At 40.3% G+C, this 23,655-nt stretch overlaps 1 protein-coding gene and 1 long non-coding RNA gene across 2 annotated transcripts in view; both read left to right on the top strand.

The window, feature by feature from the left end:
- Positions 1 to 23,655, top strand: part of LOC122791453 (mucin-6-like) — a 1,454,314-nt gene that overhangs the window by 732,604 nt on the left and 698,055 nt on the right. The gene's annotated exons all lie outside the window — the stretch shown is intronic.
- LOC122791810 lies at positions 3,550 to 22,723 on the top strand. The gene is made up of 3 exons (XR_006363199.1): positions 3,550 to 3,606; positions 12,149 to 12,187; positions 22,678 to 22,723. It is a non-coding gene; the product is annotated as an uncharacterized LOC122791810 (long non-coding RNA).

The following is a 23,655-nucleotide window of genomic DNA, read 5'->3' as shown; positions in this document are numbered from 1 at the left end:
TGTAAATCAGGTGGCTATTGATGGAGCTGTATTTTGATTGAAAAAGTGGTGCATAAAGTCAATTTAGGATATTTGAGAGTTATAGTCTGAAGGACAAAAGAAAGCAGTACAGCAAGGTACTGAAGGCAGGCCTGTAAAGAAGGAAGTTTGTCAGAAGTTTCAAACCAAGAAGCCAAAGAGTAAACGGAAGTTTGTCAGAAGGAAGTTTATCAGAAGTTTCAAACTAATAAGTCAGAGTAAATGCTGGAAATGAAACATAATTTCAGGGTGAAACCAAAAAAAAAAAAAAAAACTTTTCCAAAGCTGACTACAATCTCCCAAGAGCAGGTATAAACAGCTTCACAGCTACTGTCCCTTCATTTGGAACTAACACTAATGTCCAAGCCTGCACCAAAAAACTATATGATCACCTACATGGCTGCATGGTCTCAGCAATACCTGAAAGGACCAAATCATCTTCCTCAAGGAAGAGTAAACGTGTCTGATGGACAGGAGCAATAAAAAAAACTCTATAATTAAAGGGAAAAAATGCTGTCCAGGACCAAGGAGGAGCAGGTATCAAGTTGGAAGCAATCTCTCCTTTGTCTGAACAAGCAAATAAGGTCACTGGAGAAATCCTTTAAGGCTAACTTCAAGTCCAAATTGGCCACAGCCACTAAGGACTATCCCAAGCCTTTCTTCACAAGTCAGTCTCAAAGGTAACACCTAAATCTCAGAACTAGTGGTAAAGAACACCACGTACACAAACACCGTACATATAGCCAATCTGCTGCCAAACAGATTCAGTGAAAACTTCACTCCCCTTCCTCCGTAAGTAAAACAGAACATCCCCAGCACCTAGCTCCCTCCCCTCATCACCAGGGAGCAGGTCTTTAATGCCCTCTCAAAGGCAAAAAATACAGCCTGTATTGGACCTGATAACTTCCTTGGCTACATCCTACATGAACTCAGGCATGAGCTCTCAGCACCATTAGGCACTCTATTCAACCAAAGCCTGAGCACTGGCGTCATTCCAGTTGAGTGGAGGGCAGTCACTGTCATCCCTTTACACAAAGGTGAAGCATCCACTGACCCAGTCAGTTATAGGCCCATCAGCTTAATTAGCCTGATCTGCAAGGCCATGGAATGCATTAGCATGGACCTTATAAACAAGGACATTGGCAGCCTTCAGACACTTGACCCCACACAGTTTGCATTTTTCAAAGGGAGATCATGCCTGTTAAACTTGGTTGATTTCTCCCAAAGTCACCAAAGCCATGGACAAGGGGAAGATTGTGCACATCGCCTACCTTGACGTAGCCAAAGCTTTCAACACTATTCCCCACTTGGGCATAATAGATTAACTCTCCCAGCTAGGCATTAAACCCGTATGTTACCAGATGGGTAGGTAACTGGCTCACTGATAGAATCCATTCAGTCAAAGTAGGGAAGCCACCTCTAGTAAACCCGTAACAAGTGGCTTACCCCAAAGATTGGTCTTCGGGCCTCTACTGTTTGGGATATACTTTTCTGAGGTGCAAACCAGAGGTCTGTGGCTGACCAAGTTTGCAGATGACAGCAGGCTGGGTGCTGTCTTAAATTTTCCTAATGATGTGAACATCCTCCAAGAGGGCCTTACCCAAACTAATGACTGGTGCCAGAAGCATGGGCTCAAACTGAATGCCAAGAAATGCATCATTATCCCCTTTGGAGAAAATGACATCTGCACTAACACATTAATAACAACGTACTAAGCACACAGTCAGTTGTGAGGGACTTGGGTACCCAGGTTGATAATCTGACATTTGGCCACCACATTTCCTCCATTGTATGGAAGACTTTCTACATGGGCCCACCTCATAAGAAAGGGCATTTCATCCAGGAACAAGGAAGTCATATCATCCCTGTACTCCTCCCTTATCGGACCCATTATCAAGTACAGTGCCCTCATTGGCATGTACCTTGCCAAGCACATGCAGCAGCTGGAAAGACTACAGAGGTTCCTGACCAGGAAAATCCAGGGTCTCAAACACCTATCCTATACAGATAGGCTAAAAGCCCTGTCCCTCTACTCAGTCTCATACAGATTGCTCAGAGGTGACCTGTGTCTGCCATACAAGGCCATCTCAGACCCAGCTTTGATGGAGTTGTTGCGTATCCATAAGTAAAACTCCACTTATGCAACCCACATGCAAGGCCTCAACCTTGTCTGTGACATTAATAGAACTTGTTGGTGGGCTAGATTTGTGTCCCAAAGACTCCCTCATTTGTGAAATAGACTCCCTCTCCATGTCAAGCAGAGTACCTCACTAGCCCTCTTTAAGAGGAACATGGATAACTGGATGGAAAACAGAACATACATCCCTGGGATCCCACCTGTGTCCCTGCTGAACTGGGTAAACAAGTGCTGACTTTGTGAGAACATGGGCAAAATTCTTGGCTAGGCTAATAAGGGCCTCTGGAGCAATAGCCTAATGTCGTCCTATGCACCTGTAATTCAAAGTAATGAAGACCTTCAATACTGGAAGCTTATAAGTGTAAATGCAGTAGGCTGTAAGGATTCTAATAATCAAATCAGTGTGGTCTTTGGAAAGAATAATGAAGAATTGTACTTGAATTAAATAATCATTTGCCTGACCTGGATTTAGCTGCAGGAACAATCTATAAAAAAATAGATGCTACCCATGTATTTGATTCTGCATATAGCATAGTGGAAGGAATTGTGAATGCAATGTCATAAGACGGTGTACAAGCAAAGAGATGTGGGTCTATATCACCTTATCGAATGATGAAAAGAGCGAATGCTCTTTCATCGATCCGAAAAGGTCGAAATCCCTAAAGAGCGAAGACACAGACCATCGATTTTTTTTTCCCAGGGAAAAAAATTGGTGGGCCGTCTCCAGGACTTTTCCTATTTCCTCCACTATGGTGCGATCTGGGAGTTGGTATATTTAAGTAGGGGGTGTGGGGAGCACAGCCCCCCAGTTCATTTTATGTTTGAACTTTTTTTGGCGGAGCAGTGATTTTTTTTTCCCCCCTGGGGAAAAAAATTGCTGTTCCACATCTTCGTTCTTTAGGGGTTTCAACCTTTTTGGGAATGGTGAATAAGCATTCGTTCTCTTCATCGTTCGATAAGGTAATATAGACCCAAGATATGTTACTAGAAAACAATATTAATGGATGCAGGGTTCAGACAAAGTAGGTACAGAGTCTCAGATGGAACTGAATCCTGTTATGTGTTATGCCCATAAAATATGTCCTGTTAATAACATTTGTCTTGCAAAAAGGGGATGCACAACTAGAATTTGGGTTGGCAGTTGTTGTGACCAGCTCTACAACAATAAATTGAAAAATACGTGATCGGGTTTCAGGACACTGTGAAACAGCTGTTCATTATGAATGCATCAGTTATCATGGCCTTAACAATACAACTTTTGGAGTCCCTTTCTATTTGAATGAAAAATGTACTTTAAACACACAGCATGTATTGTGTTATATGTTTGTGTATATGTAATGAAAGGTCAAAATATATAAACTAAATCATTTCCCTTTTTAACTATTTTCCTACAGTTATGTCTTCTCTTCCTCCATTTGAGCTATCTACTGTTGAGCTATCTACTGTTGAATGTAAGTTTGGAATTCCTTCTGTGAATAATATGGACATGTTGTAAATAATGATGCAAACGTTCCTAGTTGTTCACTCTGATCTTTTTAAACCAGTTCAATGCATGCTATGTTATAATGGAGTCAAAGTACTGTTTGTATCTGTCCTAGCTTCTAACTAACTGAACAGGAAAGGAAAACACCAAATTTTGCCCAGGGATGTGACACAGCAGCAAATAATACTTTGCAAGAAAGACATTTGCTAAACCAACACATGTACCGAAACCAGTAAATTGGACCGTTTATTTTCAGATCAAACAACTAAGCGTTTTCGTCAAAATAACCAAAGGCTTCTTCAGAGTTGTTCAAACATTCTACCCATACTGCTTTTATATTACAAATCAAATCTGAAATATAAACACCTACCCTCCATGTTAAACTTGTATACTTTCTTAAAAAGACAGTATCTTAATACATGCTCAAAATGCTTACTAAAATGCCAATTAAATAACATTTGTAAAAGAAGCATTATTATAACTTACTAAACTAGAAAATTCATTTAAAATGTTGATGTACTATTTGATATGTTTACACAATTTGATTATGCCTGATTTTCAAAAATGGCTTGATAGAAATAAAATAGTTCAAACCAGGGTCCACAGATGCATTTAACCTTAATTGCCAGAGGGATTCTTTACTTTCCAACTTTAAATTCATATCACCTCCTTGCTCATCAGTGGGAATCCTGTCTATCATAAAAATACAAACTTTTTAAAATTTATGCATTTATCTGAATGTATAAAAAAGGCATTATGAATGTCCTTGTTCTTTATAGCCCTGACATGTTCACTTATCCTGTCCCTTAACCTCCGAATAGTTTTTCCTACATAGAAGCAGGGACAGGATAAACTGGCCACATACACAACATGTGTAGTACAGCAGTTGCATCTGCCAGGACATTGAATAGAAATATCTTTCCCTTGAATGTAAACATAGGGACCAACGTTTATGTACCTACATGAATTGCAACTTCCACATTTGGACATACAGGATTTATACATTGGAGTGTTACTTTTCTTTTCAAGAATGTTTTTAACATTCCTTCCCCTACTGAAAGCTACCTGTGGTTTTCATCCCAAAATAGCTAACATCTCCTTTTGGAAACAAAGTTCCCAACACTGATTAACAATATCTATGACCTTTGAACCAGCCCCATTATACTCTAAAACCATGGCATTGGTCTTACTGCTACCTTGAGTCATATCTTTACTTTTAGGCTGCCAATTGGATGATAGAATTGGTGTAAAAGTTGATTCCCTCTTTCTACTAACTTCTTTTTTTGATGTTTATTAATAGTTTCAAGGGGTACCCCCTATCCAAAATATTCCAATTAAATTGTAAATTTGCCTGTGGAACAATTCATTGTTACTAGCAAGTCCTGACACCCTTACCATCTGTCCTTTAACCACACTTCGATTTTGGAAGTGTGGATAGTTGCTGGTGAAATGCAACAAGGTGTTTGAATAGGAAGCCTTCCTGTAAATAATACTGTGTAGAATATTGACATTCTTTGTTAAACAAATGTCCAAATAATTTATCTGTTTTTTATCCTAGATACTAGTAAATTTCAGGAAGTCAGTGGTTCTGTTAAGATATTCCACAAATTCATTAGCTTCCTGCTCAGACTGCTGTTTGTCACATTTGCTAAACCCTCTGCCTCCAAAGTTTTTGTCTGGCAACCTTTTCGCCATTAAATGGTATGTACTCAAGTAGCTCTAAATGGAGAAGGATGCATTTAAAAATGCAGGTTACATATATATTTATACATGGAGTTATCCAAGTGTAAAATTGAACACACAGAAACGCAATGTAGAACAGTCATTTATTTAAAGAACTACAGTTCGGTTATTTTAAAATTGTATCAATTTGTATGATGTATGCTTTCAAAGAAACAAAATGCATGTTCTTTTTTGCATATACATTCTTCTGGGTGGTGGTTAAAATGTGTGTGTGGTAACGAGACATAGAGAGTTTAGGCATAACATTGTGCTTAAAACACTCTTTACATCATTTTCCTCTTTCTTCTCGTTTCTTTTTTTTTCCTGCAGCCTAATTACCATTAGCCCTTTCTTTTCCAATTGGCCCTTTTATTCATCCTTTAATTGGGTGATAGCTGACCAGGAGGAGACATCATCAAGTCAGCTGTTAGATTCTTTTTATAAGATCTCATCTCCTGTGCATGTCCAAGGGCTTGTCTTGTATGTACAGACCTATACATATACATAATGAAATGGTTCTGCAACCTTTGTAGACAGTACCATCACTGCATGATCCATTATTTTCACCAGAGATTGCACTATTGCTATAGGTTCATAGGTTGGTACTGGGCTATCTGCCTGAAGGCATATATTAGCCCAGCCACGTTGTGCAGTATTCACCGCCCCTTTAGTAGTTCCCTAGACACTTGTACTAGCAGCTAGTACCCTTGGCCCCTATCTAGTAGTGCTGTTGGTGTGATCCCCGGTGTAAACTTTCTGTTACCCATCCACTCATCAAGGTTCCTCTTGAGTGATAGTGAGGGGCTCTGTCTTATGTAGATCGGGATCCTGTTCCATAGTAAGGGAAGTCTCTGCGAAGGGAACCTATCCGTCCAGCATGTTCTATTCATTGTTGTGTTGAGGTTTATATCCCTAGAGTGTGTAGCTCGAGTAGATTTGGTTTTGCTAAGATGGAGCATGTTCAGTAATTCTGGGTTGGACGTGGCTCTGTACGTTAGACAGAGATCTCCTCTGAGAAAGCGGTATGCAACAGAGAACAGTCTTAGCTTTTTCAATCGTGCTGCATAGGGCAACTGTTTGAGGCCAGTAATCCCCTTGGTTAGGTACCTCTGTGGTCTCTCCAGCTGCTGAAGATGTCTAGCCAGGTACATTTCAATTGGTGCATTGTACTCAATAATGGGTCTGATGAGGGAAGTGTAGGGGGCACCATTACATCCTTAGATCTTGATGCAAACCCTTTCGTGATCAGATGGGTCACATAGAAGGATTTTCTCACCACTTTGGCCACATGGTTATCAAAGGAAAGCTGACTATCTACTTGGGTCCCTAGATCCCTTATTTCTTCTTCAACTTTCAGGGGATTACCTCCTATGTTATAGTTTGCAGGTACTCTGTTTTTTCCAAAGGGGATTGCTAAACATTTTTTTGCATTTAGCTTGAGACCATGGCTTTGACACCATGCATCAGTCTCATTTAGGCCCTTCTGGCTGATCTCCATGTCGGCTGGAGACTCTATTATGGCACCCTGTTTGCAGTCGTCCGCAAACTGTCAGCCACAGCCCTTCCGTGCTTGCCTGTACTTCTGAGAAGTATATGCCAAATAGGAGGGGCCCCAGGACAGAGCCCCAAGGCACACCTTTCGTTACTGGTCTGGATTCAGACATAGATCCCGCTACTCTTACTTTATGGGATCTGACTGAGAGCCAGTTTGCGATTCATCTTGCGATGTAAGGGTCCAGGCTGGTGAGCTTAACAATAATACCTGAATGGGGGAATGGTGTCAAATGCTTTAGCAAGGTCAAGGTAAGCCGTGTGTACCTTCTTTCCCTTATCTATAGCCTGAGTGACTGTCTCAAAGAAATCCGCCAGGTTCAGGAGGCATGATCTGCCCCTGACGAAGCCGAACTGTGTGGGGTCCAGCAACTGGAGGTTCCCAATCTCTCCATTTATGAGTTCCATAATGATTTGCTCCATAGCCTCATAGCCTTACAGATCAGACTGGTCAGGCTTATTGGTCGTTAGTTCCCAGGGTCAGTTGTGGCCCCACCCTTGTGTAGCGGGACCACAGTTGCCATGTGCCATTCTATGGGCACATATCATGTGGAAAGGCTGAGACTGAGCAGGGTATTTAGATGTGGGGTTAATTCCTTTTGGAGCTCGCGTATGACACAGCCTGGGACACCATCTGGTCCCATGGAGGCAGTGTTTTTAGCTTTAGATAGAGCCTTGTTAACCAATGTATCAGTAATAATTGGACTTGCACATTCCCCTGGAATGGTAATAGGCCCTGTAGGTGGTGGTGGTGGGGGGGGGTTTGCACTGAACCTGTCAGCCAAGATGTTGGCAATGTCAGAAGGGTCAGTGTGTTTTGTTCCATTTTGTATTAGCTCAGAACAGACCTGAGCATTGCCATTTAGGTTTTTGATGTAGCCGTAGAAGGCCTTATGGTTATCCTTGGCAACTTTCTTTTCAAAATTAGCTTTAGCTGACTTGATGAGGGCCCTCAATTTTTTACTAATGCTGATCAGGGATGATTTTTCTACTTGAGATTTGGCCTTTTTTTGTATAAGTCTCCTCCTTTTATTGTAAAGTTTGCTCATGGCCAGGGTCCACCAGACTGGTTTCTTCTTGCTTGAGGAAGGAGTCTTGGTTTTATTTGGGATAGCATGGTCCATGCAATCCTGAAGATGCATATAGAGTGCCTTGCTGTAGGATTCCGCATCCTGGATATCATTATCCTTCTGCAAGGGAATAGTGAAGCTTTCCACTTCGGATGCAAGTAGTTTGAAGTTTGCTTTGGAAAGGTTTTTGACTGTGGTTTCTTTGGTTGGGGGAGGTGGAGGGGTGAGGATGTCCAGGGTTATCAGTTTGTGGTCGGATCTGACCAAGGAGGGAGTGATAACGGGTGTGGTACAATGGGCGCCCATATTTGTGATGATTAAATCCAATATGTTGTCCCCTCTAGTGGGGGAACATACTAGTTGTTCAAGGGCATTTGAATTTATAAATTCTATGAATCGCTGAGCATAGGAGTTGGAACATTGGTAGTTTGCCCAGTCTATACCAGGGTAGTTGAAATCACCCAAGATTATGGTGTTTGGTAGGACCTTTATATTTTCCAATGTTTCAAGGAATGCAGAGTGAGCATTTTGGGACATGGTGGGCGATCTATAACTGGCTACGACTTGAAATGTGGTTTTTCCTGCTGATAGTTGTGCATGGATGATCTCTGGGGCATCATGCTGCGCTACTAACCTGGATATGGGTATCCTTGATGAATATGGATACACCTCTGCCCTTTGTACTGCGATCCAGTAACTGAGGCCAGAAGGTATGATATGAATTGTAACCTGGCAGTGCTGGGGTGCTGTCTTGAACCTTGAACCAGGTTTCCGTCAATGCACAAACATCGATTTTCTCCATGCTGAGGAGAGCCTCGAGTGTGTGCATTTTGAGGTTGAGACTTCTGGCGTTGAGTAGCATTACCCTTAGTTTTTGGTTACCTGTGCTGGTTACGGTGGTTGGTTTGTCCTTTGAGCCTTGCGTAAAAAAGGCACTATGGGGACGGCAAGAGCCTTGGCCAGTATTCGAAAACCTAGGGGTGACAGGTGCAACACATCTCTGGCAAAACAGAGAGACTTGTCTATCATGTCATCCCAGGCAGACAGACACTGGATCCCCTTAGAATGACACCAGAAGCTTAGCCAATTGTTGAAATTGATCATTTTGTCATTGTATTGTGGTATCTTTCTAGGTGAAGGTAGTATGCTACTCAAGGTCAGGGTCATAGCAGCTTGGGCTACATGATCAGAGAGCTCCTCAATGTCTCTTGTCATGTAGTCCAGGGAGGTACGTCTTAGATCATTCACACCAACATGTACAATGACAGCTTCATACTTGTACTTGTTCTGGAGTGACCTAAGTGCCTGTGTTATGTGGCAGATCCAAGCACCCGACAGGCAACTGACAGTAACCTTCTCCTTGTTCAGCCTGGTGAGTGGAACATCAGTGTGCCTTACTAGAGAGTCTCCTATTACTAGCGTGTTAGGTATGGTGCTTTGTCTTAAGGGCTGTAGTGAGGCACACTGCTGAGGTGAATTATGTGTTTTCTGGCTTGTGTTTGGGGGTGCAGGTTGCTTGCTTGTCTTTTAATGAATGATACTTAACACAATGACTTTGTAACATTTTGAAATTATTTTCATATACTGCACATTATGCATTTATGCACTTGGCAATATTTCATATTATCTTTAGCTAATATATGTTTTCCAAAGTAGTTACTAAGCCATATTTATGTTCAATTTAAAAGCACAGTGTTTCAGAGCAGAGAAAAATCCAGGGATCTCCATGCTTCTTATCTTAATATTCATGGCAAAAATGTCATGGGAAGATTCCCAAAAGGAAGGATGGTGTCATTTCTACAAAACAGCATTGGTTCATGGCCCTATGGGTTCTGTTTTTAACTGGTTTACAGCTGAACTTGACAGAGATTAACTAATAAATGTAGTTTACCTAGACTTCAGCAGAGCTGCTTACCTGGTTCCACACAAGAGGTTGAGCAAGAGAAAGGGTGAACAGTATGGCAGTTGTCAGGTAGATGTGAAGAGGTCTTTCTAAGCAAGAAGGGCAGACAGTTAAGGAGGTGGCACTAATTGGATGGGAGTAGGACCAAGACTGAGGAAATGGATGGATGCACAGCTGATTGGTAAGCTAGAGAGGGTTTTGATAAATGGACAGTGTGAGACATTAGGAAAGTGAAAAGTAGAGTAACACAAGGACTTCTCTTTGTCCCCGTACTTTATATGTATAGTTTTCTTTGACATATCTAAGGGAAAGAAAACAGGCTCAAACTCTAAGCTGAAGACACAGACAGATACAGCAGTGGATAGTGTGGAAAAGTTTAGCAAAGCATTTTAAAGGCTAAGCATATGTAAGGGAAGACAGCAGATGAGGTTCAGAAAGGCAGCATGCTACACTTACACCACAACAACCTTGGTGTGATGTTTCAGCTACAGTGAGTGGAACAAACAGTAACAGAGCAGATAGAGTATCTATGAGAATTGAGTGAACCACCAAAAATGCAGTGGAAATACAGTGGCAGCAATAAACAGAATGTCTGGATGTTTTATTCAGATTGATATATAGCAGGAGCAAAGAGGTTATCTCCTAGTCTATAGGGCCTTGTTCAGACTATATCTTGGATACTGCATGTAGTTCTGGAGGCTACATAATAAAAAAGACATGAGTTTGCTGAAATGACTCTAAATGAAAGCTAATTGAAAAATGTGGGTTTTGGATAGGGTGGATTATATCCAGTGACTAGAAGGAAACATGCTTTTCTCTTGTAAGACCCGAACAATGGAGGAACATGATACCAGTACTCAAGTCCTTGTCAGGCAGATGTGAAGAGGCCTTTTCTAAACAATGACAGACAAGGAAGGAGGAGGCAGACACAACATTGTATGGACTACTTTTTCCCTTGATCTTCAAATATACTTTTTCACTGTGGCGACTCCTAATAGGAAAAGCTGAAAGGAGAAGAAATTGTTTCTGAAAACTCAAGCATCTGACAGGGACATGAATTTATATATGCTCTGACATACGATTTGTGTTATGTATTAGATGGAGGTAAATTTCTATAAAATAGTTTGAAATATTTGTCATAACCTCAGTTGATTGACCACACCTGCAGAACAGCAGCACTGCAATAACAATTAAATATTGTCTGATGGGTTATCTTATCCATTTAATACAAAAGCTTTATAACATTTTTAAATTATTTTTGTATGTTTTACATTCTGTATATTTACAACTCATCATATTATCTTCAATTAGCATATCTTTTCAAAAGCAGGTACTGTGCCATTTTATGTTCACCTTTAAGTACACTATTTCTGAATAAACAATGCTTAGTTTAAACTGATGTTTCTTTTATAGAAAATAAAGACAAGGATAAAATGGGTTGCTTCTCGGACTCAGAATTTTTGCAAATGTATGCCAAACCACTGAGGGACAATTTTAAAAGATCACTCGCTAGTGTAGCAGTCCAGGGATCTCCATGACTGTTATCTTAACAGTAGTGGCAGGAACATCATGGAGAGAATCCTGAGAGGAAGACTGGTGACATTTCTAGGGAATATCATGGGTTCATTGCCTTGTAGACCTATCCGAGTAAATGGACTCATATTTAACTGGGTTGCAGGTGTACATGTCATGAGAAAACCAGTATATGCAGTTCATCTGGAATTCAACAAGGCTGTTGGCATCCTACACGAAAAAGCTTAAACACATGCCGCCTTGAAATTTGCAATTAATGCTTAAGTGTTTACATTGACTATACTATTTTGAAAAATGACAAACTTTAAATTGCTGCCACTCTTTATATGAATCAAGAATTCCTTAAATTATAATGGAACTGTTATTTTGGATTAGAGTATCTATATTGCATTTTTAAAGATGATGAATGTTTTATTTGAATAGGTTATATATAATTCTTCATTTATAGATGGTCCCTGCATTGCAGTACACCTTATCTGATAAATTGTAAGTGTCTCATGTAGAACCTGCAAAAACAAAGATCAGTACTTTGCCAAGTGTGATGAATGTTACTGTTATGAATAAATGAATCTGAAGCATGTATGTAAGTGTGTCTCAAGATCCACATAAACAAGTAAAATTTATACTGAATTTGAAATTGATTGTACTGATGTTCACATTAGATGTTCATTCAAAACAAAGAATAATAGCAAGTGTTGTATATTGACATTTTCATTTTTTTTGTTTATTAGCTAAACTAATGATACCTAAACCCATGAAAGGAACTACAAGTAAGACTGCTGTTTATTTAATTTACACTTCACACTTGCATTGTAATATTTGCACGTTAAGTAGTTTTCTCTAAAGTGGAGAATGTCATTATACTGAAGAAAAGAGATCTCTTTGTCCTTAGTTACTATAGAACTTTTCTTGGAGTTTCAAAATTATTAAACATTAATAAAAAGCAAAATAGCATTTAATATAAAAGTATGCAAGCTCAGGTATATGATTTGCATTATGTATTAGATGAAAGCAAATTTGTATAAAACATTGAGATATCAGTCTATAAAAACAGAACTGATCACCCACAGCTGCAGAATAACATCACTTCACTAACCAATTGTGTATTTTTGATGGATTATATTCAACACAACAGCTTTTTAACATTTTAAAATTATTCTCATATGCTGCACATTCTGTATTTATAGAAGTCACTGTATATCATATTATTGTTAGCTATTATATCCTTTCTAAAGCAGTTACTAAGCCTTATTTATGTTCACTTTAAAAGCGCAATGTTTCAAACAAGGAAAAAATCCAGGGATCTCCAGGCCTCTTATCTTAATATTAATGGCAAGAATGTCATGGGGAGACATGAAAGGCATAACAATGTTGCAAGACTGTTGCACTGGGGATTGTGCAAACATTGTGGTATTGGAGTGGCTGAAAAACACTGGAAACATGAGCCCCAAAGCATAATAGAAATTGATGAAGTCTACATCACAAGGGATCACCCATTATCAACAGTTCATAGGTTCATAGGTTGGTACTAGGCTATCAGCCCTAGGGCCTATACAAGCCTAGCCATAACAATTCCCTGGCTATTTCTTCCCACACTGTGTACTTCCCTGGACCCCTGTCTAGCAGGGCGACTGACATGATCCCGGGGGTGAGTTTCTTTTCTCCCATCCAATCGTCAAGGTTCCTTTTGAAGAGTGCCAAAGAGGCACTCTGCTTGACATGTATGGGCAGTCTATTCCAGAGTCTGGGGAGTCTCTAGGTCAGGAACCTACCCTCCAGCATGTTTTGTTTATTGTGATGACAAGGTTTAGATCCCTGGAGCTTGTTGCTCTGAGGGATTGGGATTTCTTTAAGTGTAGCATGTCCAACAGCGCTGGGTTTGACATGGCCTTGTATGTTAAGCATTGATCACTTCTGAGTAGACAATATGCGGCAGAGTATAGCTGGAGTTTTTTAAGGTGGTCAGCATAGGGCATCTGCTTTAGGCCTGTGATTCTTTTAGTGAGGTATTTCTGTGGCCTTTCCAGTTGTTGCAGATGTCTTGAGAGGTATATACCAAATGGGGCATTGTATTCTAAGATGGGTCTAATGAGGGATGAGTACAGTGGGACAATGACCTCCTTTTTTCTGGATGAAAAGCCCTTAGTGATGAGGTGTGCCACATAGAAGGATTTCCTAACTGTTGTGGCAATGTGGTTATCGAAGGTGAGACCACTGTCCACCTGTGTCCCTAAGTCTCTTATCACACTTTCGGTGTTTAGTGTACTGCCACCTATGTTGTAATTCACGGGTACATGTTTTTTCCCAAAGGGGATAGCTATAAATTTCTTGGCATTGAGCTTGAGTTCATGGCTCTGGCACCAAGCATCTGTTTCTGTAAGGCCCATTTGTAGAGTATCCACATTTGGGGATTCAATAATGGCTCCCAGTTTGCAGTCATCTGCGAACTTTGTTAGCCAGAGTCCCTTAGTGTTGGCCTGTACTTCAGAAAAGTAGATGTCAAACAAGAGCGGTCCCAGGACTGAACCCTGAGGTACTCCACTTGTCACTTGTCTGGAGCTGGATTTGGAGTCGGCTACTTTTACAGTGTAGGTTCTGTCACTAAGCCAGTTGGCAACCCATTGAGTGATGTAGGGATTAATGCCCAACTTTGTATGTTTATCTATGATTCCAGAGTGGGGGATGGTGTCAAAGGCCTTGGCGAGGTCTAGATAGGCTGTGTGGACCACCTTAACGTTGTCCATGGCTCTGGAGACTAATTCAAAGAAGTCAATCAGGTTCAGGAGACAAGATCGGCCCTTCATGAACCCAAACTGGGTGAGGTCCAGTGTTTGAAGGTTGCCAATATTATACGTTCCATGATAATACGCTCCATGACCTTGCAGATAAGGCTCATCAGACTGATGGGACGGTAGTTTCTGGGATCCAAGGTGGATCCCCCCTTGTGGCGTGGGATAACTGTAGCTCTGTGCCACTCAGTGGGCATGAAACCTGAGGTGAGGCTATGATTAAACATGACACTTAGGTGAGGTGCCAGTTCATATGTAGTTCATGTCGTACACAGCTAGGGATGTCATCTGGTCCCATGGATACTGTATTCTTAGCTTTGGAGAGTGTGTTTTTTACCTGTGTGGCCGTTACCAGAATTTGGCAATCTTCTGGTATTGAGATGGGCCATTTAGGGGGTGAGAGGGGGGTGATGTTGGCACTGAATCGATCTGCCAGGATACTGGCAATATCCTTGGGATCAGTATATTTAATGCCATTCTGTTTTAGATCAGAGCATATCTGAGCATTGCCATTTAGATTCTTGACATAGTTATAGAATGCATTGTGGTTGTCTTTGGAACTAGCTTTGGAGGATTTTATGAGGGATCTCAGTTTCTTACTGAGGCTTTTAAGGGAGTTTTTTGCATCCTGGGATTTTCCTCTTTTCTGCAACAGTTTCTTCCTTTTGTTGTAAAGTTTGTTTATGGCAGGGGTCCACCAGATTGGCTTCCTTTTTTTTGGAGGAGAGCATCTTGTTTCTATTTGGGATGGCACGATTCATGCATGAGTGGATGTGCTCGTACAGTGCCTTAGTGTAGGATTCAGCAGTCAAACTGTCAGTTCCCATCTGCATGGGTGTCATGACTTGAGTAGCATGAAGTTGGCTTTGGAGAAGTTTTTTATGGAGGTTTCCTTACTGGGGGGTGGGATGTGGATGTTAAGGGTGATTAGCTTATGTTAACGAGGGGGTGACCATAGGTGTGGAGCATCAATTTCCCATGTTGGTAATAACCAGGTCTAGGATATTGGAGCCCTTGATGGGACAATGGATTAGTTGATCCAGGGCATTGGAATTTATGAATTCCAAGAACCGTTGAGCAAAGGTGTTGGTACACAAGCAGTTTTCCCAGTTAATGGCAGGGTAGTTAGAATCACCCAGTATTAGGGTGTTTGGTTCTATCTTAATATTTTCCAGTATGTTTAGAAAGGTGTAGTGGGAATCTTGGGGCATGGTGGGGGATCTATAGCAAGCTACAATTTGGATTGCAGTCTTACCTAGTGTTTGTTGCACCTGGAGAATTTCAGATGCATTGTGTTGGGCAACTAGCCTGGTGGTGTGAATATCCTTGGTGAATATGGACACTCCTCCACCTTTAGTGTTTCGGTCCTGGTTTGGTGGCTGAAAAGTGTGGCAAGAGTTGTAGCCTGGTATTGCAGGGGTGCTCTCTGGAGCCTTGAACCAGGTCTCAGTTACTGCACAGATATCAATGTTCTCCATTTTTAGGAGTGCCTTGAGAGAGTGCGTTTTGAGGTTTAGACTTCTAGCATTGAGTAGCATTACCTTCAGATTTTGCATGCTTGTACCGATTATGGTGGTGGTTTTGTCCTTTGAACGTTGCCTAAAAAAGGCACTATAGGGATGGCAAGAGCCTTAGCCAGTAACCTGAATCCCAGGGGCGACAGGTGCAGACCATCTCTGGCAAAGCATCGTGGTCTGTCGATCATGTCGTCCCAGGCAGACAGATACTGGATCCACTTTGAATGACACCAGAAGCGTAGCCAATTGTTGAAGTCAATCATTTTGTCCTTGCATTGTGGTATCATTCTGGGTGAAGGCAGGATGCTACTCAGGGCTAGAGTCATACCTGCTTGGGCCAGATGATCTGAGAGCTCTTCCATGTCTCTTTTCATGTAGTCCAGGGAGGTACGTCTCAAGTCATTCACTCCAGCATGGACAATGACAGAATCATATTTGTACTTGTTGTGGAGTGACTTGAGTACATGCGTTATGTGGCGGATCCTGGCACCCGACAGGCAGCTGACTGTAATTTTGCTAGATGCTAGATAAACAAATATAGTGGGCCATGAAAAGAAGACAAAAGTAGCATTGAAATCACTACACCCAGTGACTACAGTGTCTTGCACACAGAAAGACATAAAGTCATAAAATATCATGATTTACAGGCAGAAGAGAGCAATGTGGAAGAAAGATACCCAGGCATTTCTAATAGTAGTAGGAGGAAAGGGTCATATAAAAAAGAATCTACAATTGTATTTAGATATGTTACCCCATACAAATTGCAGAATGAGTTACTACTGTCGGCAAATTGTAGGTACTGCACAGAGCTCTTCTGGCTGACATCAAAGATTGAAACAGAACTAATTTCATGAACTTTAATCATACTTTGACTTAGGAATGAAGTCCATTCCTGCCATGGTATTAGAAACCCAAAACAAATGGAGAAATTAAAAAAGGGAGAATCCCAAACGAAGGCTGGTGGCATTTCTACAAAAGAACATTGGTTCATGGCCATATATATTCTGTTTTTGACTGATTTGCAGCTGATCTTGACAGAAAGGAACTAGTAAATGTGGTTTACCTGAACTTCAGCAGGGCTGCTGACTTGGTTCCACATAGGAGGTTGAGAAAGAGAAACAGAGAAGAGTAAACAAGTTTTTGTCAGGTAGATGTGAAGAGGTATTTCTAAACAAGAAGGGCAGACAAGGAAGGAGGGGGCACTAATGGGGTGGGAGTAGGACTAAGACTGAGTAAATGGATAGATGCACAGCTGATTGGTAAGATATAGAGGGACTTGGTAAAATGGACAGTGTCAGATATTAGGAAAGTGACAAGGAGAGTAACACAGGGTCTTCTCTTTGGGCCCAGTACTTTACATGTGTTTGCCTTAGATATATCTGAAGGGAAAGAGAACTGGCTCAAACTCTAAACTGATGAGACAAAGCCAGATACAGCTGTGGATGGTGTGAAAACGTTTAGCAAAACATCTGGAAAGGCTAAACATATGTGCAGGAACACAGCAGATGAGGTTCACTGCAAAGAAATACAAAGTGCTACATTTACACCACAACAACTTTGGTGTGAAGTTTCAGCTAGAGTGAGTGGAGCTAACAGTGGCAGAGCAGAAAGAGTATTTATGAGGATTGAGTGAACCACCAAAAATGCAGTGGAAAAACAGTGGCAGCAAAAATGGAATGTTTGGATGTTTTTTCAGGTTGCTATATAGCAGGAGCAAAGCAGTTATCTCCTAGTCTATAGGGCCTTGCTCAGACAACATGTTGGATACAGCATGTCATTCTGGAGCCTCCATAATGAAAAATACATTAGGTTGCTGAAATGTATCTAGAAGAAAGCTAACCGAAAAAGGTGGGTTTGGATAGGGTGGATTATGTCCAGTGACTACAAGGAAATGGGGCTTTTCTCTAATATGACCTAATGAACCGAGGAACATGATACCAGTACACAAGTTCTTGTCAGGTAGATATGAAAAGGTCTTTTCCAAACAAGGACAGACAAAGAAGGAGGGAGGCATGGGCAACACATTGTATGGTCTAGTAACTTCCTAGATCTTCAAATATACTTTTGCACAGGGTCTGTAATGGGTCTATGGAATGGGCTACCAGAGTGGCTGGGTGAGTATGGGAAGCAATACAGATTTTCAAGGGGGCATTAGACAGGTGGAATAAAGGGAAGGGAAAAGGTAGACTTGTGGCTGAGGTAGAAAAATACACTTAAAAATATGACTATAAATGTAATATAATTCACTGCTGAATCAAAAATAGTCAAGTCTTTTCAGTTATTTTCATCCCTGCCATCCTGGTCATATTTTACTACACTGAAGTATTCCCTTTAGATGATCCCCATAGACTGCATCTCTATTTCTTGTGCAGTTTTTATAGGTCTATAGATGTGTACTATGCTAATAGCCCCGGAGACTTTACAAGCCTAGCCCATAGAAGTCACCAGGCATTGTGCCGCCCGAGGTTAGTTCCCAGTGCCTCTATCAAGTAGAGCCACTGGAGTGATCCCCGAGGTGAACTTTCTATTTCCCATCCACTCATCAAGATTTCTCTTAAAGAGGGCCAGTGAGGTAGTTTGTTTAACATGTATGGGAAGTCTCTTACAGAGCATGCGCAGTCTCTGGGTTATGAACCTGTCCCTCCAGCATGTTCTGTTGAATGTGCTAATAATGTTGAGGTCTCTGGGGTGTGTGGTGCAAAGGGATTGTGATTTCTTTAGATGTAGCATTTCTAACAGAGCAGGGTCAGACATGGCTTTGTAAGTCAAGCAGAGATCGCCTCTTAGTAGATGATATGAGACAGAGAATAGCTGGAGTTTTTTGAGTCTATCCATGTAGGACATGTGTTTTAAGTCCTGGGAACCACTTCATGAGGCACTTTTGTGGCCTTTCTAGCTGTTGCGTGTGTCTAGTGAGGTACATGCCAAATGGGGCATTATACTCTATGAATGGCCTAATCAGAGAAGAGTAGAGAGAGAGAGAGATGATGACCTCTTTCTTCCTGTATGCAAAACCCTTGGTAATGAGATGTGCCACATAGAAGGACTTTCTGACACAGTGGCAATGTGGTGTTTGAAGGAGAGGTTGCTGTCAATCTGTGTCCCCAGATCTCTTATAATGCCTTCAGTGTTTGGTGGGCTCCCATTGATGTGGTAATTAGTGGGAACTAAGTTTTTCCCAAAGTGGATTATGATGCATTTTTTTGGCATTAAGTTTAAGGCCATGGTTCTAACCAACAGTCATTGGTCTCGGTGAGGCCTTTCTGTAAGATGTCTACATCACTTGGGGGGACTATAATGGCTTCCAGCTTGAAGTCGTCTGCGAACTTCTTCAGCCAGAGTCCCTCCGTGTTGGCCTGGACTTCTGAGAAGTAGATGCCAAACAGGAGAGGACCCAGAACCGATCCCTGTGGGACTCAACTCATGACTGTTCGGCACTCTGACTTGGAGTCCGCTACTTTCACGCTGTGGGTTCTATCTGTGAGCCAATTTGCAACCCACCTAGTGATATACGGGTTGATGACTAGTTTGGTGAGTTTTCTCAATAATTCCTGAGTGGAGAATGGTATCAAAGGCCTTGGCCAGATCGAGTTAGGCTGTATGAACTGCCTTGCCCTCATCCAGAGCTCTGGTGACTGATTCAAAGAAATCAACCAGGTTATGCAGGCATGATCTACCTTTCACAAAACCAAACTGCATGGGAACTAGAGTTTGGAGATTCCCTCTATATCCTTGTTAATTAGGTCCATGATGATGTGCACCATAGCCTTACATATCAGACTCATCAGGCTAAAGGGGAAATAATTCCCAGGGTATGTAGTCGCTCCTCCTTTATGGAGAGGGTTGACTGTAGCAATGCACAATTCGGTAGGGACAAAGCCTGAGGTGAGGTTGTGATTGAACAGGGCACACAGATCTGGTGCCAGTTTATTTTGTAGTTCATGTAGAACACATCCAGGGATATTGTCTGGTCCCATGGAAGTTGTATTCTTGGCCTTGGACAATGCACCTTTAACCTGTGCTGCAGTAATGCTGGGTGGCTTGCATTCCTCTGGTATTCTGATTAGTCTTTTAGGGAGTGAGAGGAGGTAAAGTTGGCACTAAATCTATCGGTCAGTATGTTGGCAGTATCTGTTGTTTCAGTATAGGAGGTACCATTGTGCAGTAATTCCGAGCAAACCTGGGTATTGCCTTGGAGATTCTTGATATAACTATAGAAGGCTTTGTGGTTGTTTTTAGTGTCTGCCGCAATTCTGCCTTCATAGCTGGCTTTAGAGGTTTTGATGAGGGATCTCAACTTTTTGTTGAGGCTAATAAGGGCATTTTTCCAGTCTTGGGACTTCACCTTTCTCTACAACAGTTTCTTTCTTCTGTTGTAGAGTTTATTTATGGCAGGGACCACCACCAGATTGACTTCCTTTTTTTGGAGGAGAGTGTCTTGGATCTGTTTGGTATGGCAAATTCCATGCATTTATGTATGTGTTCGTACAGTGCATTGGTGTATGATTTGGCTGTCATGCATCTATTTTCCATTGACATGGGTGCCGTGAAGTTAGCGACCTCTGTTTTTAGGAGCCTAAAGTCAGCTTCGGAGAAGTTTTTCATTGTGGATACCTTTCTGAGGGGTGTGGGTGAGATGTGTATTTCCATGGTGATTAGTTTGTGGTCGAATCTATCCAGGGAGGAATTGACTATTGGTGTAGAGCAACAGCCGCCCATGTTAGTAATTACCACGTCAAGGATGGTGTTTTCTCTAGTGAGGGTAAGAATGAACTGGTCCAGGGCACTGGAATTGACAAATTCCAGGAAGCTTTCAGCCTGTGTTTTTGTGCATGAGTAGTTTTCCCAGTTGATGGAAGGGTAGTTGAAGTCACCTAGTATGAGAGTGTTGGGTTGGACCTTATAGTATCCAGAGTGCTTAGGAACATGGAGTTGAGAGTTTTGGGACATGGTTGGGGACCTATAGCAGGCTACAACCTGAATCACCGTCTTATCCAATGAACATGATACACAGAATGTGTTTTCAAAATATAGGTCTAGTGTTATAAAGAAGGAATCACAGTGATAGTTTGTGAACAGAGATGCATATATTAGCAAATTTCCAAAAGATGTATAGCTGATCCAAGGAAGCCTGCAAAGGTGCACAAAGTTCTTCATATTGAAAAATACAGCATTTTGAAAAGTTGCATTGACTACAAATAGTAAAATTTTGAAGACACTATAGTTTTTCAGAACAAAGTGTATATATATATATATATATATATATATATATATATATATATATATATATATATATATATATGTATATATGTATATATATATATATATATATATATATATATATATATATAAATTCATTTTGTTGAGATGATATGATCAAGTTTCCCAGAACTCGAACTTTGAAAAATAATATAAATACGCCATTTTTGTTTTACCCCCTACAGCTCCTGCGTATTATACATACATACATACATACCAGTTCCGAGATTGCATGATAGTGGGGTAAAGGATACATTCTCTGATCCTCACTGTACCATGTACTCCATTCAAAAGCTTCAAGTTTTTGGAAACTCTATCATATTTTCTCAATCAATATGAATTTTGAGTTTCTGAAAATTGAAGCCTCTAATAGGTACACGAATTTATATATGTTGTGGCATACAATTTGTATTATGGATTAGATGATGGTAAACTTCTGTAAAACATATTAAGATATTAATCATAAAAACAGAATTGATTGACCACATCTGTAGAAGAATAGCACTGCACTAATAATTGCATATTCCCTGATGGGTTGTCTTTAACTTTTTAACACAAAAGCTTTATAACATTTTTAAAGTATTTTCATATATTCTACATTCTGAATATTTACAACTCATTTCATATTATCTTCAGTTAACACAAAAGCTTTATAACATTTTAAATTATTTTCATATATTCTACATTCTGAATATTTACAACTCGTCATATTTCATATTATCTTCAGTTAATATGTCTTTTCTAAAGCAGTTATTCGGGCATTTTTATGTTAACCTTTTAGTACACTGTTTCAGAACAAACAATATTTAGTGTAAACAGATACCTCTTTTATAGAAAATAAACACAAGGATAAAATGTGTTGCTTCTCAGATTCAGAATTCTAGCAAATGTGTAACAGACCTCTGAGGCAAATTTACAAAAGATCACTCACTAGTGTAGAAATCCAGGGATCTCTAGGCCTGTTATCTTAATAATAATGGCACGAATGTTATGGAGAAAAATCCTGAGACGAAGGCTGGTAACATTTCTAGGCAATGTCATGGTTTCATCTCCCTCTAGACCTATAAGAAAAAATTGATTCATTTTACCTGGGTTGCAGGTGTACATGTCGGGAGAATACCAGTATATGTAGTTCATCTGAAATTCAGCTGGACTGTTGGCATCATAGACCAGCTTAAACTCATGCCTTATTGAAATTTGCACTTAATGCTTGTGTTTACATTGTCTATAATATGGTGAAGAATAACAGACATTGCATTTCTGGCACTGTTTATATGAGTCTAGAATGCCTTAAATTATCATGTAAATATTATTTTGGATTAGAGGAGCTGTATCAAATTTTTAAAAGCCTGAGAATGGTTTGTTTGAATAGGTTAAATATAACTCTTCATTTATAGATAGTCTCTATGTTGCAGTAGACCTTATTTTATAAGTGTCAGTGCCTCACGTAGACCCTGCAAAAACAAATAAGTTCAGTACTTTGCTAAATGTGATGAATGTTACTGATATGAATAAATGAATCGGAAGCATGTATGTTCATGTGTCTCATGATCTATATAAGTAACATTTATAAATGCATACAGTGCATCTTCATGAATTTAAAATTGATTGTACTGATGTTGACATTAGATGCTCGTTCAAAAAGAATAAGGGCGAGTGTTGTATATTCAGGTTTTCATTTTTTGTTTTCATTAGCTCAAACGACAACAACTAAACCCACAAAAAGAACTACAAGTAAGACTGCTGTTTATTTAATTAACACTTTATACTTACATTGCATCATTTGTGTGTTAAGTAGTTTTCTCTAAAGTAGAAAATGTCTTTATACTGAAGAAAAGAGATCTCTGTTCTTAGTTGCTATAGATCTTGTTTTGGCATCTCAAAGTTCTTAAACATTTGTAAAAAGAAAAATAGCATTTTATGTGAAACTATGCAGGCTCAGATATATGATTTCCATATGTATTAGATAAAGGCACATTTATATAAAACATATTGAGATACGAGTCTGAAAAACAGAACTGATCACCCACAGCTGCAGAATAACATCACTTCACTGACAAACTGCGTATTTTTGAGGGATTATGTTTAACCAACAGCTTTGTAACATTTTAAAATTATTCTCATATACTGTATATTCTGTTTTTATACAATTCACTTTATTTCATGTTATTGTTAGCTAATATATATTTTCTAAAGCAGTTGCTAAGCCTTATTAATGTTCACTTTAAAAGCGCAATGTTTCAGAGCAGAAAAAAATCCAGGGATTCCCAGGTGTGTTATCTTAATATTAATGGCAAGAATGTCATGGGGATAATCCCAAAAGGAAGGCTGGTGGGAGTTTCTTCAAAAGAGCGTTGGTTCATAGCCCTGTGGATTCTGTTTTTGACTGGTTTGCAACTAAACCTGGCAGAGAGTAACTAGTAAATGTAGTCTACTAGACATCAACAGAGCTACTGACTTGGTTCTACACAGGAGGTTGAGAAAGCGATAACAGTAAACCAGATCTTGTCAGGTAGATGTAAAAAGGTCTTTCTAAACAAGAAGGACAGACAAGGAAGGAGGAGGCACTGTGACTGGGTTGGAGTAAGACCAAGACTGAGGAAATGGATGGATGCACAGCTGATTGGTAAGATACAGAGGGATTTGGTGAACAGGACAGTGTCCGATATTAGA

Source organism: Protopterus annectens, chromosome 17.part0, assembly GCF_019279795.1.
Source record: "Protopterus annectens isolate FY-2018-M chromosome 17.part0, PAN1.0, whole genome shotgun sequence".
NCBI classification, from domain to species: Eukaryota; Metazoa; Chordata; order Ceratodontiformes; family Protopteridae; genus Protopterus; species Protopterus annectens.
Note: the sequence above shows the minus strand (reverse complement) of the source record. Positions and strands in the feature narration are given on the sequence as shown.